The sequence below is a fragment of the Chrysochloris asiatica genome, unplaced genomic scaffold, assembly GCF_000296735.1.
Source record: "Chrysochloris asiatica unplaced genomic scaffold, ChrAsi1.0 scaffold00083, whole genome shotgun sequence".
Lineage (NCBI taxonomy): Eukaryota > Metazoa > Chordata > Mammalia > Afrosoricida > Chrysochloridae > Chrysochloris > Chrysochloris asiatica.
In genome coordinates, this window is record NW_006408601.1 from 11,867,101 (window position 1) to 11,886,060 (window position 18,960).

General features: G+C 39.7%; 1 protein-coding gene and 1 pseudogene across 2 annotated transcripts in view; both read left to right on the plus strand.

Moving 5' to 3' along the window:
- Nucleotides 1-18,960, plus strand: part of NELL1 (NEL-like 1 (chicken)) — a 1,454,777-nt gene that overhangs the window by 231,055 nt on the left and 1,204,762 nt on the right. The window lies entirely within an intron of this gene.
- LOC102840331 lies at nucleotides 14,099-14,952 on the plus strand (annotated as a pseudogene).

Consider the following 18,960-nt stretch of genomic DNA (forward strand, 5'->3'; position numbering starts at 1 on the left):
CGCATCTTAATTGCATGTTTGATCAATTTCAGACTAAATAACTTGGAAGAATTCTTCAATTTCATCATCACTGGCTTTAGTGGTTGGTGCATAAATTTGAATAATGGTGGTATTAACTGGTCTTCCTTATAGGCCTATGGATGTTATCCTATCACAGGCAGCGTTACACTTAAGACAGGTCTTGATTTGTTCTGTTTGATGATGAATGCGATGCCGTTCCTCTTGAATTTGTCATTCTCACCCTAGTAAACCTTGTGATTGTAAGACTCAAAATCAGCTCAGTAATGCCTACGATATCAATGTCTATGTGTTCCATTGTTTATAATTTCCAATATTCCTAAATTCTACTTCATACAGTCCATATTCCGATTATTATTGGATGTTTACAGCTGTTTCTCTTCATTTTGAGTTGTGCCCCATCAGCAAATGAAGGTCCCGAAGTCTTTACTCCATTCTCATCATCACTGTCAACTCTACTTTTAGGAGGCAGCTCTTCCCCTCTTCCAAACTGAGGGGCCCATCTTGTGGCAGTATATTTGAAAATTTTGTGGTGCTCTTCATCATGTTTCAGTATTCATTATTCTGGTGCTGACAGTGTTCCACTGCTCTTCATAATGGTCTCAGTGACTAGATATTCAGAAGTAGTCCACCTCTCCTTCTTCCTTGTGTGTGTTCATCTGGAAGCTCAGCTGAAACCTGTCCACCGTAGGTGACCCTGCTGGTATTTAAAATACCATGGCAGCATTTTTATTATATGGTAGAGTCCATCAATTCACTGTTCTTTTATAACTGAGTTGTCCTACATGCAAGTACATGTTTTTAATGTTGTCTGTCTTCTGTGTTGTTCCTGTAAGTTTGCTATTAAAATGCATTAAACTAGTTTTAAAAAATGCCATGGCATGGCTTGCAGAATCACAGTACCATGCAAGCCACCACAATACTACAAACTGACAGATGAGTGCTTAATAGTTCAGGTAGCTTTAGACATGACCATGTTGGAGGGGTTCTGAATAAGCCTCTCACACTTGTACCTATGCTATGTACCTTATGGCTTATTTATTCCTACCCCATTAGGTGCATTCCAAGTTTAATTTTGTCCTGTCTTCTGATGACAGCAGTAGCATGCCTGTGTCTAATTTTGTCTTTTCAAGCATCTTCATCTTGTTCCCTAGTGGGTTTAAATATGCCTTTGGTTAACCATGGCCTCAATGGCAGAGAAAGTTAGGAGGTAAAAGGATTAAATGACATGGATGATGAGAGAGAGTGTCTTGTATTTTTCCCCTCTCTACCTGCACTCCAGAATTTTCAAAGTGGCAAATGGAAAGGGCTAAAGAAATACAATAGAATCTTCCCCTTGTCTGGTGGTTTGTTGGCTACTTGAGGCCATGAGTAGATTAACAAGTGGTGATTTTAATTGCATACATTGGGCCCAAGATATATTAGAATAGACATTAAATTAAGACCTTATTTCTAATTAATTGTGATTTCAACTCCTTGCATTCAAATACATCTTAAGTTGCCATGGTATTATGTGGACATGGATCTGTATAGGATTAATGGAAGCGGAACTGGGTGACAAGAGGAATGAATGTTTTCTTTCAGAAAAAAATATTAATGCTTGCATCTTTTATTGTTATAATTTTACTCTGTGATTTTGATGGATGTACATGGTTATCTTTTAAAAAGAAAAGCCAGGAGAGAAAATAAAAGGTCAAAACAGAACTAGAAACACAATGGAACCCTTTTTGGAAAACAAATGTACTTTCATATATCAGTTGTCTCTGTTCCTTTTCTGCTTCCCTTGTTGGAAAAAACCATTGGGGAATAAAAAATGCATGAGCCATGAGGACTTTTTAATTGAAAAAAAAAAAAAAAAAATTCCATGTACTGAATTAGTTTTCTAGTTGGACCAGGAGTGCTGAAGTTATCATTGAAAAGCACTGATGTTGTATACTACTGTGAAAAAATTCATCTGTCTCCCTAGAAACTTTAATTAAAGTAATGTTATAAATTATAGCAGCCAGTTTAGTTGGATGCAAGAAAATAGATTAATAGCTATGCGTATCTTGCTGTTCTTCTTTATGTTGTTGTTAAGTGCCGTCAAATCAATTCTGACCCATAGCAGCCCTGTATAGTGTTTCCAAGGAGCAACTGGTGAGCTTGAACCACCTACCTTGCAGTTCAAACAACTTTGCAGTCTGACGCCTTAGCCCAAGGTACCACACCAGGACTCCTGTTCTTCTTTTAGGAACTGTATATTAGTGGTGGGGTGTAAGGATGAGGAGATGAGGAAGGAAAGGAATACTGCAAACTCTTTTCCAAGCCCCAACCCCAAATCCAGTTGATTGTTGTCCCCCAGCTCATCCTTCTTAAATTATTGTACATGTTTCTTCTAGCATGGACTCTAGAGCCCTCACCACAGCTGCTTAATGTGCCTGGGCCCTCAATTGAGAATTGCCTTGGTAATTAGAGTGGAAATGATTTCTCTGTTCCTTCAAGGGCTTGTGAGATGCTGTCTTCAACTCCTCCTCAGGAATGTCATGCCACATCCCAACTCATTAGGTTCTATTAGTCTGAGGACAGCACATTGCTGACAGCAAATTTCACACATGTGAACTTGCACGCTTAGAGTTGGAGCCATCAACTGGTTTCCTTGGGACACTCAGAAGGCCTCTGATTACCCAGAATGGGATTTCATTCCCATTGGAGGTAAAAGCCCCAGGCTGTGATTAATTCTGATATATCCTCAGCATATAACCTTTGGCTAACCTAGTCACTCATTGCATATTTGCTAATACTTATTTTCCAGGTTAGATGCATCTTTTTCTGAAATACAAGCAGGAAAGGGACTGGGGCAATGTCTGATTGACATATTTTGAGAATGTTTTGGCAGAGACCCAGTGTCACTGTGGAGGGAAACTCAAGAGTTTTTATTCCATCATTAATGACTTGTTATTGATGTTTTATATTTCTTTAGAGATGATTCATATATTCTCTAGTTTTTACTCTAACCCTGTGAGGTAGATCTTTGTACATCTGATTAGCCAGTTGTCATTGATTGACTTCCAAGTTGGGGACTTTAGAGGCATTGGGAACAGAAATGACTTACCCAGAGGTACACAGTAAGTCAGTGGCAGAGCTGGAGCCAGAACTGAGGGGGCCTTACTTATTCCTGCATTCCTTGACACTGCCAACATTCCTACTCTACTTATGACCACTCAAGAAAAGTCAAAGAGATTCAGGATTTAGATCTCTTCTTCCTCTTCCATCCTTTTTCCTCTCTTCCCCCCACTCCTTTTCCATTCATGCATTCATGTGGCAAGATAAAATTCTGTCATTTTCTTTTAGTGAAAGGAAGTAAAAGCTATCTGATTCATTACCTGGAAAAAAAAAAAAGAAGTTTCACTTACTACATTCTGACACTGGCAATGCTAGTTACATCCCAAGACCAATTTCCTATTGGGCCAAACCGTAACCTCTTATAAATTCCAACCATTGCCACTCATTTGGTCTTTAGACTCTACAGGCTTATGTGGTATTGTTTTTAGATTTAAAGGCTTCTTCCATCCTGAAGTCTGGAATATTGATAGACATGTTCATGACGTCAGTACAACAGAAATAATATTGGTTCCGGCCTTCCAGTGGTCCATTACCCTCCTATGATTTGAATGTCTTACCTGTGCCTCAGTGTGGGTGTTTAATGACCAAGGGCCTCTTCTTAAATCATGAATGACTTCAAATGAGCCATTTGGCCATTTCTTCAAATGTAGAATAGATGCATTACACCAGTATCCAGTAATATGTGTATGATTTTACACTGTTCCAGTATAGATTTTGATATTCACACTTTCAAGGTGATAAACTCTTTCTTTCCTTTAAGGTGATTTTACAATCACAAGGTCTCACTAAAAACTATTGGTGGTGAAATAATGGGCTGGGTGGTGGGAGATCTCTATTTAGGAGGGCATTTGTAGTTACTGCTTCTTTTATTGGCTATGTCCTAATTAGATATGTCCTAGAGCCTGCAGGAGTTAATGAAAGAGCAAGACACAGAAGTAGGTAAACACATTGAATGCTGAGTAATTCTTATGGATGGAAATATTTCCTGGACCTTACACTGCTACGTAAGGACTCCACACTGAACACTTGGTCACCCTACCCCTACTCCATCCCAAAATATGTATAAACCCATTTAATAGTCTCATAGCTATTTTAGGATAGAAGTCAGAATCCTTAATATAGATTATCAGATTTTTCAAAGCTTGGCCTATGCTTCTTTCTGTTGTTTCATCTTGTGTTGGTTTTCCTCTTACTCTGATTTGACGGCCCTTTAATTCATTGAGTATACTATATTCACTTAAGGCATGGGAGCTCTGTACATACTATTTCTAGAATTCCAAGTTCATTCCTAGTTAATCTTAAGTTCCAGGCCAAGAGGAGGAAGCACTATTTTATCATATGAGTGTGTTCATTTTTCTTCAATGTAATTTTTGGTAATTTTTGTTGATGTCAAGCCTCTCATGGGCTTGAGAGCTCATGTTGGTGTCACCAATGCATGTTATAGAGCTGGTACAGAATAGGTAGTCAGTAAATATTTGTGAAGACCTGAATGAATGAATGAGCTTGCAGTACTGGCTTCTGAGCCTGAGCTTTAGATCATTGTCCTTATTCCTCTTCCTCAGTCTCCTCATCTGTACTGAATGGACATCATCTCGCCCCAATCTACTTGTACAGAATTATCCTGAGGCTCAAGTGAGACCCTGTGTGTTCATGAGTTTTGTAAATGTCGATGTGTTTTGTAAATATCAGATCCAAGGGAAGGTGACAGTGCTGTGATTCTAGTATTCTGCTTTGAATTTTGAGGCTTGTGCTCTTCTCCAGAAAGGCTTCCCGATCTGATCCTCAGCACAAGGTGAACTGTACCTCACTCAAAGAGTGAACTTATTTACATGTAGCCCCTGTCAGTGGAGCTCTGGCTTGTGTGAAGGAGTGGAGGAAAAGGAAATTTACTGGTAGAGAATCAATATAAACTGATAATATGTGGGATTAAGAGGCTTGTATCCCCTCTTGGAGAGCAAGCATGGTTGGGTGCATGTGTTTTGCTTGAGCAGTGGAATACAACTGCCATACAACTGTGGGTCTGTTTCTTACAATTGAATTTCAGGCCCCCAATAGTAACCTCCCTTCAAGCCCATTAAATAAAGCTCTTTGGGCAAGGTTTCAGGAGTTCCTATGCTATTTTGGAATGGGCTTATTATTGCAGCTTAATTAATGTGTTTTGTTTGTTCTTTATTTGTTTAAATTACTAAAGGTGCAAACTTAAAAAACAAAAGCATTTAATTCTATTGAACAGAAAATATCATTGTTAATAGTTTTATTGGAATTCATTCAGTGTTTTTTCTGTGCATATACAAACACATTTTCCTTTTTAGTAATGATACAATGCTATAAACATTGCTCTTCAATTTGTTCCTTTATTTACTAGAATATAAATTTGATGCACCATTGGTCTGCAGCAGGAACATTTTTCTGGGGAATAAGCACGGTTTTGTTTCTTCTCCAGTAGTCTGAGCAGCTTTGTCTCTTGTCCTAGTGTGGAGCAGGATTCCCTTGCAGTCCTTTAGCTGCTTGCTCTGGGATATAATCCATCCCTCTGGCCTGTCACACAGCAATGGCTAGAGAAACCAGTGGAACCAGGAGCTACTGCCCTTGGAGCAGTCATGTCTCAGTTCTGTAGCTCGGTGAGACCAAGGCAATTAGCCTGCACTGAGATGGGAGTTAGAAGACAGATGTGGGTATAAGACAAGGGTCAGATGATTTGAGCATGAGTATGATGCTAAGTCTTATTTTGTGTGACTAAAGTGAAGTTGGTACTAGAGCAGGGATCAGACATCAGGTAGACACAGTGACAAAAGTTAGAGCTTAGTGATTGAGAGCTACACCTTTGGAGCAGAGAGACCTGGGTGTCAATTCTGACTCTGACACTTACTAGTTGTGTAACTCTTGACAGGTGATTGAACTTTTTAGAAACTTTCTTTCATCAGCCATAAGATAGACATTATTATAATGCCTCCATTATGGAATTATGAGAATGAAATATGAGCTAGTGCACATGCATCAGACAGGGCACTTCTGACGTCACATAAAAGAAACTTCTACCAAGAGTGGCTTATCTTGTACAGCTATATAATGTTTATTTTGATATATAGTTTAAACAGATCAACTGGGTAGTTCTTCTTCATCCTTTTCTACTCTGCTGTCCTTGCCTCTACACCAAGTCTCAGTGAAGAGGAAAGTCATTACCGTGATTAACATCATCCTTCCTTTTACAGTGCTGGCACTTTGCTCCTTCAACAAAGTGAAGGTTCCTTTTTTTTTTTTTTTTTTTTTTAAAGCTTTCATTGTGAATTGAGTGATAGTTTACATGGGAGAGCATTGGTTTTAGACCATCACTTCATTATAATGATCACAATCCCCTCCATGCATCATCATTCAACAGTATTTGCTTCTATTTCCTCTGTTATTATTTTTTTAAAATGTACACAAAACCACTCAGGAATATATAATCATTAAACAACCAAAGGGCACATTCTGCAAGCCTGCCTCCTGGCACACAGCCTTTTTCTTTCCATGAGTCCAGAATCCTCAGCTTCTCTATCTTTAGATGTCATTATCTCTGCCTCCATCTCTGGTGTTGCTGCTTCTCTGGATAGGATCCCACATGCTGCTTATGCTGTTCTCCATTGATGGTCCCAGGATCCTCAGTTCCTGGAAAACTGAGGTTCTTTGAATAAAAATAGGGCATTGGGTACTCTGCCCATGGTATCCAATACAGCATGTTGGTAGTTTGGCTCCATGCCTGGTAAGTGCCCAACAGCTGTCGCCGTGATGATGCTGGTATGCAATCTGGTAATGATGATTCTTCCTCTACTTCTGAGCAGAGTTGAAGCTAACATGAGAACACTTTCCAGGAGAGAATATTTGTTGTTAAGTGCCGTTGAGTTGGTTCCAACCCATAACAACCCTGTATAGAGTTTCCGAGGAGCAGCTGGTGAGTTTGAACCACCGACTTTGCAGTTCAAATAGACCATGCGGTCCAGTGCATTAACCTAAAGTGCCATCCCGTTAGCTACTGGTTAATCAACAGTCATTGTTATACATGTTTGTTCCTTACATCAGCATATCTTTAATAGTTCCAATGCCATGATCAAATGGGAAAGACTATGGGACAAACCTGGCTTCTGGCTCTATGGTTGTTAATGCCATCAAATTGGTTTTGATGAACAGTGACTCTGTATAGGGTTTCCAGGGAGTGTCTGGTGTGTTTGAAGCACTGACTTTGCGGTTAGCACTCCAGTGCTGTCCTATAGTGCCACAGCAGGACTCTGCCTCTAGAGTCCATCATCTGTTGCCAGGGACAACTTGGGTCATGCCTTGATCTTGTGAAACCAAGCCTTTACCTGTCTGCCTCTTGTTGCTGCCCTCTCTCTGGTTCTTTGACCATACCTTCCCCTGCCATGTAATGTGTTATGACTGGACCACCTAAGCCAGTGGCTGCTAGCAGCTTTTACCCATCCCTGCCATGCTATTTACTCTTATACTCTCTTACTCCTCTCTTTTGCCTTTTTGGTAATGCATCCTTAGCTTTTGAAGCCCTTTTCTATACCTGCTCTGCTTGGTAACTTTTTGGAATTTTTTTTTTTTGGGGGGGTTTACTGACCTCAGTTTCACAGTTCTTTGTTTTAGGCCCACTCCATTGACAAACCAGCTCCTTCCTGCTTTTGGGAGATAGACCTTCATTGACCTCTCTGATTTTGACTTCTTAACAGTCCGTGATCTTTTTAATTTCCTGTCGTATTTTCCACTGCTCATTGGGTCCTGGATAGCTTGCCAATAGAATCACGCAACCATCGAACCAGCATCTTCAGAATGGACTGGAGACTTGATTTGAAATATTAATTTGGAGATGAAAATAAATACAACTTTTACACTATCCATGAAACTGCTAAGCACACAAATGATGTGTATCTTGCTGTAAAGCTCATTCTTACTTACTAAGTGCCACATGAAAAAATGATTTGATATTTGCAAGAAGTTAAACACTGGGATTAAGCAAAATGTCACCTGGCTTTGAGGGAGATTCAGACCTTCAAAAGGGAACATACTTAGGTATCAACTCCAATTATCCTTAGAGGGGTGGCATTGTGGAATGGTGGAAAATATCTTAGATTCTGTGCTGAATTTCTTCCATTTGTGTCTCTAGAAAGTCTCTCTCCTTCATCCTGCGGTATGTCCTAGGAGGTTCATCTACCTGGACCACATTTGTGGGCTTCTTTGCCATCTGGCATCCTTTTGAGTTTGATCAGCAGGAAGTAAGAGGGAGCAGTTGAGGGGGCTCTAGCTTTGTTTCTGTGGGGTCACCTTGGACTAACTTTGCCCCTTGACTGAAGGGTGTATTGTCTCATAGGTGATCCTTTTTGGGATCCATGCCCCTTTATACTCAGGAGACAAGTACATCCCCACACCTCTTACCCTATTATAAACTCTGGAGTACTACACTATCCCTCACAATTTATCTATAAATGTTGCTGTTAATAGCTGAGATCATCAGCCCGACTCATGGCGACTCGGAGTTATACAGTAGAACTTCCCAGTAGGGTTTTCTGGGCTGTAACCAGAAGCAGATCTCTAGGTCTCTTCTTTTGTACACCTGCTGAGTGAGTTTGAACCATCAACCTTTAGCTTAGCATCATCTCATCTGGTTTTGACATGCAGGCTCCTCATTCTGTATTCTTCTCTCCTCAAATGACCCAATCAAGTCTTAGTATAATGCTGATTTCTCACTAGGATCCCATTAGAAATTCAAAATCCAAAATCTGAGATCACAGTCTGGCTTTACCCCTTCCTTAGGATTGCTAACCACAAGGTTGGTGGTTGAAAGTCACCAGCCACTCTTCCGAATTCCTATACAGGGTTGCTATGAGTCAGAGCCAACTTGACAGCATTTACCAACAGCAAAAAGTGACTCAGACTCTTTGAGCCTTGAGTTTCTCTTCAGTGACAATATGCTTCTGTCTACATCACCAGGAAGAAACCAAGAATGTGAACATATCATATGAACTGAAATGTACTGTCTTAGGAGGGGCTGTTATCACTGTAATAGTCTGGGAAGTTGAAGTGGGAATTGGAGAGAGTGGAAGGCATTGAGGATGGAGTGTGGAGATGTCTAAAGGGAGCCACACCTCCTCCCCTGCTCCTTCAGCACAGTTAATGAAAAGCACATCTGACAGAAGGACAGGACCTGGTAGATTATCTCTCAAAGCTGAGCCCACAGGACCTCCTCTTCCATTCACCTCAGCCCCTAGGACCAACCGATCTGGAATACAGATGAGAATCCTCTCCAATTACAGACAAATTATTTAGTGATCATATTAGCTTCTGCTAAGATGGGGTTGATGATAAGACCTTTGGAAAATGCAATTATGTTGTCAGAAAAGAGGAAATTGTCAAAATGGTGCCAAGAAACCTAGATGAAAAGGCTGATCCCTGGGCTTTTGTTTTTCAATATTCAGAGAGTGCAGTGTTGGCAGGAGTAAATCCGGTTTCTTTGTGTTTGTGATAATCTGACACTTGTTGCTAAAAAGAAATGGCAGTGGTATTTATGTTGGAAATTGCTTTGGAAGGCCCTGTGCCTGAGCTTTGGATGGGATATTGCGCTGAGCCTAGCTGATCATTCTTTATAATGTCAGCCACCTCATCCTCTTCTATTATCTTTGTAGATTTTATCACTACGTGAAATTATCTTGATAATTTACCAGTTTACAATTTCATGGTATGTGTCCATTCTCTCTGACCCATACCCCTTACCTCTAGTAAAGAATACCAGCTACTTACACTTATCTGCTTTACTGCTTGACTCCTCAGCAAAATGCCTGGCACAACGTGGTTGTTTAACAATATTTGTTGAAGGAATGGATGGATGAATGACCAAGGGAAGGCATAGTGTGCATTCTTAGCTGTGCTGGGTATGAGAGATCATTCTGGGCCCTTAGGAGCGCACATCTAGTGCTTTTGCACACATTTTGAAAAGATATGAATAAACCCATAATTCCAAGATAAGAATTATTAAGAACCCAACAGAAGCAAAAATCCAAATAAACTTTTATAGGCCTTGAATATAGGGAAACCGTTTCCACCAGAAATGAGGTTATGGTAGAATCACCATAGTGATTTAGGGTAAGATTTTAGATTTCAACTCCACTTCTGTATTACAGTCACATTCTCTTTCCAATGATCACCCCTTAACTAAATTACCTGGGCTTTAGTTTCCTCTCGCTTTTTTTTTACTTAATATAACAATTAGGTTTGCATCATGCTTTAGTAATATGTGAATGCATATAGATTTATAATAAAGAACGCATATGTTACTTTATTATTATAATTGGTAGTTGTGGTTGTTGTTGTTGAGGTATGGTGGTGGTGGTAGTATGGTGGTGGTGGTGATATGGTGGTTGTAGTTGAGGTATGGTGGTGGTGGAGGTATGGTGGTTGTGGTGGAGGTATGGTGGTGGTGGTATGGTAGTAGTAGTGGTGATACCAGTAGTAGCAGCAGCAATAGTGGAAAGAGAGGAGGACAAACAGAAAATGTTCAACGGAATATAATTCAGTGAGTCCTGGCCACTGGATTGGGAAGACTAGCTCTTGCTCTGCCCCTCAGTTTTATTTGACCTTAGATAAGAGCTTCCCTTCTCTGGAAGTTATTTGCAAACAAGGAATTTGAACTTTGTGGTATCTGGGTCCCTTTTACCCCTAAAAGTCTGATTACATACTGGGCTTGAAGGATGCATGTATTGTACTATAGGAGATTATGTGTGTGGGTTAACTTTTCTCTTTCTTTTTATTATTTCTTCTCATGCTATAGGGTATTTAGCTAAGAGAATAATCATTTCTCTTTGACCTCATTGGCCTCAGCATCTACACAGCTGTGTGAACAGAGTGGGTCCTCTAGTACCCATGGTTGCTTGGTTGAGGCAAGGGATGGGAAAGTGTCCCCATGGGTCCAGGAGAAAGGAAAAGCAAAAGTTGAGGGATCATTCCATTCTTTAATTTCTAAGTTGTAAATGAAACAGTTATTTCACCCTCACCAATAAAACATTTTAGGTAAAAAAGGGAAGTAGATAGAGTGTGTGAAATAAGAGGACAAATGATATTTATCAAGATATCCAAACTGCTCCTCGGAAACCCTATGCAGGGTTGCTATGGGTTAAAACCAACTCAGCGGCACTTAACAATCACAATAACAATTCTGGGTCAGTGAGTTTATATACAGCATCTAATCATACCTTCAGAACAACCCTGTAAGATGTTGGAGTTGATATTTTTAAGGTGGTTTTCTTTCCCATTTTGACAAATGATGAGTGTGATAGAGAAGGTGATTCTACCAAAGATTCCACAGACGGAAAGAAGGAAGTTAGAGCTGGTAGTGACCCAGTCCTACCTGACTACCAAACCATCAAACTCAGCTCCTCTATGAGGTGGTGTTTCCACACGGTTTCCTTTCTCTTCTTCCCATCAACATCTCCTTCTCTTTCCTCATGCTCACTAGATAAACTTGCTCCCTGGATCCCCCAGAAGAGAAACAATCAGAATAGTGTCTTAGCAGTTCTGACTACCACATCCACCAATATACCTGTATTTGTACAATGAACAATTTTTCTGTTGCTATGGATAATACCCATGCTCCTATTTAGTACAACACCTCCTTTTGCACAGAGAATCTCATCTCTTGATTACATAAGGATTGTTGTTGTTAAGTGCCATCGAGTCAGTTCTGACCCAGAGCGTCCCTATACAGCATTTCTGAGGTACAGCTAGTGAACTGAACTGCTGACCTTGTGATTCAAACCAACTTTGCCGTCCAGTGCATTAACCCTCAGTGCCACACCGGGGTACCATCTCAATACATTTTCTCTTTCTATTTCATCATCTGTTATTTCCCTCTACAGCAAAGGTGGGGAACCTTTTTATTCTGCCAAATTTTGTAACATCACTCACAGGCCATACAAAATTATCAGCTTAAAAATTAGCCTGCTATATTTGATCATGCTTTTAATTCACTCACCCCTCATATGATGGCTGGAGTCCTGGTGTGGTGTTAACACGCTGGACTGCAAGGTCAGTTTGAACTGCAAGTTAGATAGTTCAAGCTCACCAGTTGCTCCTCTGAAACCCTATACAGGGTTGTGATGAGTTGGAGCCAGCTTGAAGGCACTTAATAACAACAACAACAGTGATGGCTGGAGTCTTGGTGTGGTACTGTAGGATAAGTGCTGGACCACAAGGCTGGTTTGAACCATAAGGGTGACAATTCAAACTCAACAGCTTCTCCTCAGATACCCTATACAGGGTCGCTGTGAGTCTGGACTGACTAGACGGCACTTAACAACAACAACAATGTGATGGCTGGCACTGAGGTTCCCTAGGCATGACATCTGCTTTATCAAGCATGAGGTCCTTTCCTGAGACTGATCCTGCTTCATAACATGTCAAAAGTATGTGAGACAAAGTCTCCCCATCCCCACTAAGGAGCATTCTGGCTGTTCTTCTTCCAAGACAAATTTGTTTGTTCTTCTGGAAGTCCACGGCACTTTTAATATTCTTCGCCATCACCATAATTCAAATGTATCAGTTTTTCTATGGTCTTCCTTATTCATTCTCCAACTTTCACATATATATTAGGTGAAAATACCATGGCTTTGGTAAAATGCATCTTAGTTCTCAAACTGACATCTTTGCTGTTGAACACTTTAAACAGGTCTTTACAACAGAGTTGCATAATATACTTACTTTGTCATTTAATTTCTTGACTGTTGCTTCCATGAGTTGATAGTGAATCCCAGCAAAGTGAAGTCTTAGACACTTCCATTATTTTTTCTGCTTATCATGATGTTGTTTTTTGGTCCAATTGTGAGGATTTTCATTTTCTTTACATTTATTTGTAATCCATACTGAAAGCTGTGGTCTTTGACCTTCATCAGTAAGTGCTTCAAGTCCTCTTTATTTTCAGCAAGCAAGATTGTGTCATCTGCATATTGCATGTTGTTAATGAGTCTTCCTCAATTTCTGATGCTGTGATCTTCTTCATATATAGTCTAACTTCTCAGATTATTTGCTTAGCATACACATTAAGTAAGTATGGTGAAAGGATACAACCCTGACCCACAGCTTTCCTGATTTTAAACCAAGCAGAATCCCTCTGTTCTGTTTAAGCAACTGCCTCATGGTCTAAGTACAGGTTCCACATGATCACAGTTAAGTATTCTGCAATTCAGTTACTCAAAATATTATGTTTGATTTGCTATAATTCACCACGTTGAATGTCTTTGCAATAAAAGAATGGTAAAAATCTGTGTGATATTCTTTGTTTTCAGCTAAGATTTACTTACTACTAGGAATGAATTATCTTGTTCCATGTCCTCTTCTGAATTTGGCTTGAATTTATGGCAGTTCCTTTTTTGATATTAGTGATAGAGATTGATAATTTCCATATTCTGTTGGATCACCTTTCTTTGGAATGGGCACAAATATGGATTTCTTATAGTTGGTTGACCAGGTAGCTCTGCTCCAAATTTCTTTGTATAGATAAGTGACTGAAGGTAAGATTTCCCAACAAAATGCTTTTAGGAAAACCCTCTCCACATGCTAAGAATGAGTAGGGGCATTGCCACAATGGAAACAACTTTCCTAGCCTATTTTTACCCCCACTAATTTTCAGTTTTCTGAAAACTTTTTTCTGATACACTCTCGTAATTATCCTCTGTCTTTGAAGAAGAAATTCTATCAAGATTGTTTGTTATTGTTAAGTGCCGTTGAGTTGATTTTGACCCATAGCAACCCTGTATAGGGTTTCCGAGGAGCAGCTAGTGAGCTTGAACTGTCCAACTTGCAGTTCAAACAGCTTTGCAGTCTGGTGCATTAACCCACAGCATTGTAGCTGTAGGCCATTTGTGTGCATCTCTGCTGGAAGTTTGTATGGTTTTTTAGTAGTCTGACAGCAAGCTCAGGAGCCAAAATGCTTCTTCCAACACTGGAGTGAGAAATGACCAGCCTTTTCTCTCTTGCTCACAGAATTGCTTGGCCACTGTGAGCTACAGATGCTGTGGCTGGAGGGGATGTTTTGGGATGTTCTATGCCTTGAGAAGGAGCCACAAGATCAGAATTTTTCTTACTTGGAATGAATATAGAACACAGGTGGACCGGTATCTGCTGCCAGATTTAAGCAGTTTGCTACTGAAGATTAGTCCTGGGCCTTTGTCTGGAACTCTGTGAACCCTGAAGGTTCAGGACAGAAAAAGAAACATGTGCAACAATCTCTAGTTGAAGCAAACAAGTGATTCCACAAGTCATTGGATGAAGAAGATGAAAATGCAGAACCTTGTGCAAAGCAAACAAGACAAAATACAGAATCAGTACCTTCAGTTAGCAAAGACAAATGTTCTTATATGGGAGAATTTGTAGTGGTTTACACTGATGGCTGATGTTCCAGTAATGGACAGAAAAGGACACGAAAGAATCGGTGTTTATTGGGAGCCAGGTCACCATTTAAATGTAGGCATTAGACTTCATGGGTGACAAACAAACCAAATGGCAGGGATTCATGCAGACTGTAAAGCCACTGAACAAGCAAAGACTCAAAACATCCTTAAGTTGGTTCTATATATGGATAGCATGTTTACAATAAATAGTATAACTAATTGGTTTCAAGGTTGGAAGAAAGATCAATGGAGAACAAGCACAAGGGAAGACGTCATCAACAAAGAGGATATTCTTGAGCTTGACAAATTTACTCAGGGCAAGGATATTCCAGTGGGTGCATGTTCCTGGTCATTTGGAATTTGTGGGCAATGAAGAAGCTGATTAGCAAGAGAAGGCGCTAAGCAATGTGAAGGCTGAAAGAAGTAATTGGAATACTTGGGAATACAAGTTAATGGCTCTTTTGTTACGTTTACTTATTGGTATGGAAAATGAAAGACAATAGATGCAGCAGGCAGTTTCAAACTGAATCAGAAAGGCAATAGACTTTCTCTGAAATAGTTTGATAGAAGGTGGCTACATGTATAATGCATTGGCTATCCTTTGAGATTTCAGCATTAAACTCATGCTTATTGGATTTGATACTGATCTCACTTGTTTTTTGTAGTGTGACCCAGAATCTTAAGAGTTTGACTTTAATAAAGAATGAGTAATCCTGAGTTTAAAGATGCAACCATGCAGACAAGAAGTATAGACATTGAGTTCCATGATTCTAAAGTTGATTTCTACCTTTGTGCAGGTTAAATGAAAGCATCCCTTCCTTTGGCACATGTGCCCCATGCTAGGACACAATGTTTAGCAGACAGAATGTGAGCTGGTCTCAGCCCCACCTGCCCGCTTGGCTGATAATTTCATATTGAACATAACCTGAACAGAGCTCTGGCCTTAATAATAAAGAAATGTTATAACTTTTAAAGACCAAGGTGGTATAACTAAATCTTTTAAAAATTAAAAATAACAACAACCAAAAAACCAGTAGCTGTATACTTCTGAGTTGACCTCTCTATCTTGAATTTAACAGGCCTAGCAGATTCCCTTGGAAGTCACCGTTTTCATTGAGTCTGCTTTTATGAAGGCACCCTAAGGAGACTAAGCCAAGTATATTACTGAGAGAACTTCTCTGCAGTCATGTATGATTTCAGAACATGTTTAAACATATATGTTTGTTTTTTTAAATTAACCTGTGCACATGTGAACTGGAACTCAGTAATGCCTTTTGACTTAATCTCTTATTTACTCCATCTTCACTTGATGTTTCATCTATCATTCAGTATTTTTCCATAGAATTTTTCAGTGTTGCAACTTGAGGCTTGAATTTGTCTACACTTCTTTCAGTCTGAGAAATGCCAAGCATGCCCTTTCCTTTTGGTTGTCTTAAGTTTACACAGTTCATTCTAATATTTCCTAACTCCCCTTTGATAATTTTTTATTGTGAACTGACTGAAGGTTTACAGAGCAGATTATCAGTTTTACATTCAACAGATCATACATTTTTCTTCATCTCCATGGTGTAGTCTCATGGGTGCAGTCTCATGAAATGTAAGTTCATGGACAAAACTCCCTCCCTATGTTTTGTCTTTCCATTCTATCCTTCTTTCACAACCTTTCTGAATTTTGTTGTTAGGTAAATCCTGCGCTTTGGATCTTAAATGATTGACCATTCTATGGTGTGTGTACCTCACTAATGCTGTTGCCCCTTCCATTGCTTGGCAGAATTGAACCACAGGAGTAATTTCACTTCCAGACCTGAAGAGTGCCCAAGGGCTATATCTGACCAGTAAGCTTAGTCTCATTTTAGATCTTGAGTTTTGTTCCATATTTTTCTCTCTGGATCCAGGATCTTCTATTGTGATTCTTTCCAGAACAGTTGGTAGTGGTAGCCAGGCACTATCTAGTTCTCTGGTTTCAGGGTCATGGAGGCCGATATTCGCATGGTCCATTGGACTAATTGTTTCTAAGTATCTTCAGTTTTCATCGCTCTTTTGTACTAATGACAAGGAGAGGCCAATGGTTGCAATATAGATGGCTACTCATGAGCTTTAAAGATCCCAGTTGCTACTCACTGAAGCAGGATGTATCACATTGTCTTTGTGGATTGTGTTATATCAATGGACCTTGTTGTCCCCCGAGACTATACTTCTGAGCCCAGATGTAGCAATTCATTTCCTCAAGGTGTTTGGTAATGTCTAAGAGGTTTTCATAATTTTGCACCTGTGTACTTCACTACATTCATGTATATGTTTGCAGCAAAGGTAAATACGTAAGCACAAATATCCTGTCGAATCTTTATATATTTGTGGGTGTAGCCCCATCTTTTTTCTCACACCAATACAACCTGTGTAGCTATCCATATGTCTACCCATGTTGTTCTTGTTAAGTGCTGCCAAGCTCGTTCTGACCCATAGTGACTCTATGTACGGTTTCCGAGGATAGAGCACTATTATTGTAGGATTATATAAGAATATTTACTTCTGTGCCCTTTAATTCTTGCCACCTTCCCTTGTCTTCTGCTTTCATCATTGTTCTGCCAATTCCCTCTTGTATATTGCTTTTCCCAGCTCCCAAATTAACACCTGTCTACCCTCTAGCCAGTGAATTATTTCTTCCTTCTCACACCTGGTACCCTTCAAATTATGTTTGCTTTAGTGTAAAAACATTTCTTGATTTTTTGCAATAGTGATATTGTACAATATTTTTCTTTTTGTGATTGACTAATTTTACTCAGCATAATGTCCTCCAGGTTCATTCATGTTAAGAGGTTTCTCACCAACTCATCATTTTTCTTATCATAGTTCTTATATCATTGTTCGTCAGTATTGCTTAGTATTCCATTGTGTGTATGTGTCAACGTTTGTTTATCCATTCTTCTATTGATGGACATTTAGGTTGTCACTATCTTTTTGCTATTGTAACTAGTGCTCCTGTGAACATGGATGTCTTTATATCTATTTGTGTCACAGTCCTGATTTCTTTTTGATACATACCAAATAGAGGAATTGCTCATATGGTATTTCTATTTCCAACCTTTTGAGGAAGTTCCATATGGTTGCACCATTTTACAGTCCAATCAGCAGTGTAGGAGGGTACCAGTCTCTCTGTATCCTCACCAGCATTTGTTGTTTCTTTTTTTAACTTTGCTATTAAGGAGCTCTGGTAGCGTAGTGGTTACGAATCGGGCTGCGAGCCGCAAGGTCAGCAGTTCGAAACTACCAGCTGTTACGCAGGAGAAAGATGAGGCTTTCTGCTCCCGTAAAGATTTCCAGCCTCGGAAACCCTGTACAGGGTCGCTATGAGTCGGAACCGACTCCACGGCACAGAACAACAACAACAATTAATAGTGGTGTGAGGTGACATCTCATTGTTTGATTTCCATCTCTCTGATGAAGGGGGGACTAATGGAGTCTCCTGGTATGATGCTGTGTATAAGCACTGGACTGCTAACCACAAGGTCAGTGGTTCAAACCCACCAGCTGCTTCTCAGAAACCCTATACAGGGTCACTATGAGTGGGAACCGACTTGGTGGAACTTAACAAAAACACCCATGACTAATGGACTCCTAGTGTGTCATTATAGGGTCAGCAGTGGACTTTGAACCAAGATGTCCATGGTTCAAACCCACTAGCTGCTTCTTGGAAACTGTACAGGGTCACTACAAGTCAGAATTAATTTGACAGCATTTATCAACAACAACAGCAATGACTAATGATCATCTTGATGGATCCTGTTTTTTATCCATTCTGCTACTCTGTCTCCAGACTGGTGCACTTAATCCATTTATGTTAATTATAATTATTAATAGATATGGATTGATTGCTTTCATTTTGCTATGTGGTTTTTTTTTGTGGTCCTCCACATTATTATTATTATTATTACTATGTTTTGCACTGAGTTCATATTCTTTGTGGGCTTTCTTGTCACTTATGTATTGCTGTAGTTTTTAATGTTTATTAAATATTTATGATTTTCCTCTTTCCTATATTGATGAAAAGTCTATTTGAGGTTATCTAGTAAAATAACTTCTCCCTCCCCCCATCTGCAATATGTCTGTTGTTGTTTTTGTCAAGTGCCATCTAGTCAACTCCAAATCATACCAACCCTGTATACAGTTTCTGAGGAGCAACTGGTGAGTTTGAACTACTGACCTTTTCCTTTACAGCCCAGTGCTGATCTTACCCAGCATGACAACAATTGTGAGGTTGCCCCAGGATCAGACAGTGTTTCGTTCTGTTGTGCATAGGGTCACTATGAGTCAGTACCAACTCGATGGCACCAGACAACAAACAAGTAAAATAAAGAAACAGAAAAAAGAAGAAAAATGGAAATCTGAGAAAGAATGAATGGCTTAAAAACAAGGGAAGTGAAAGAGA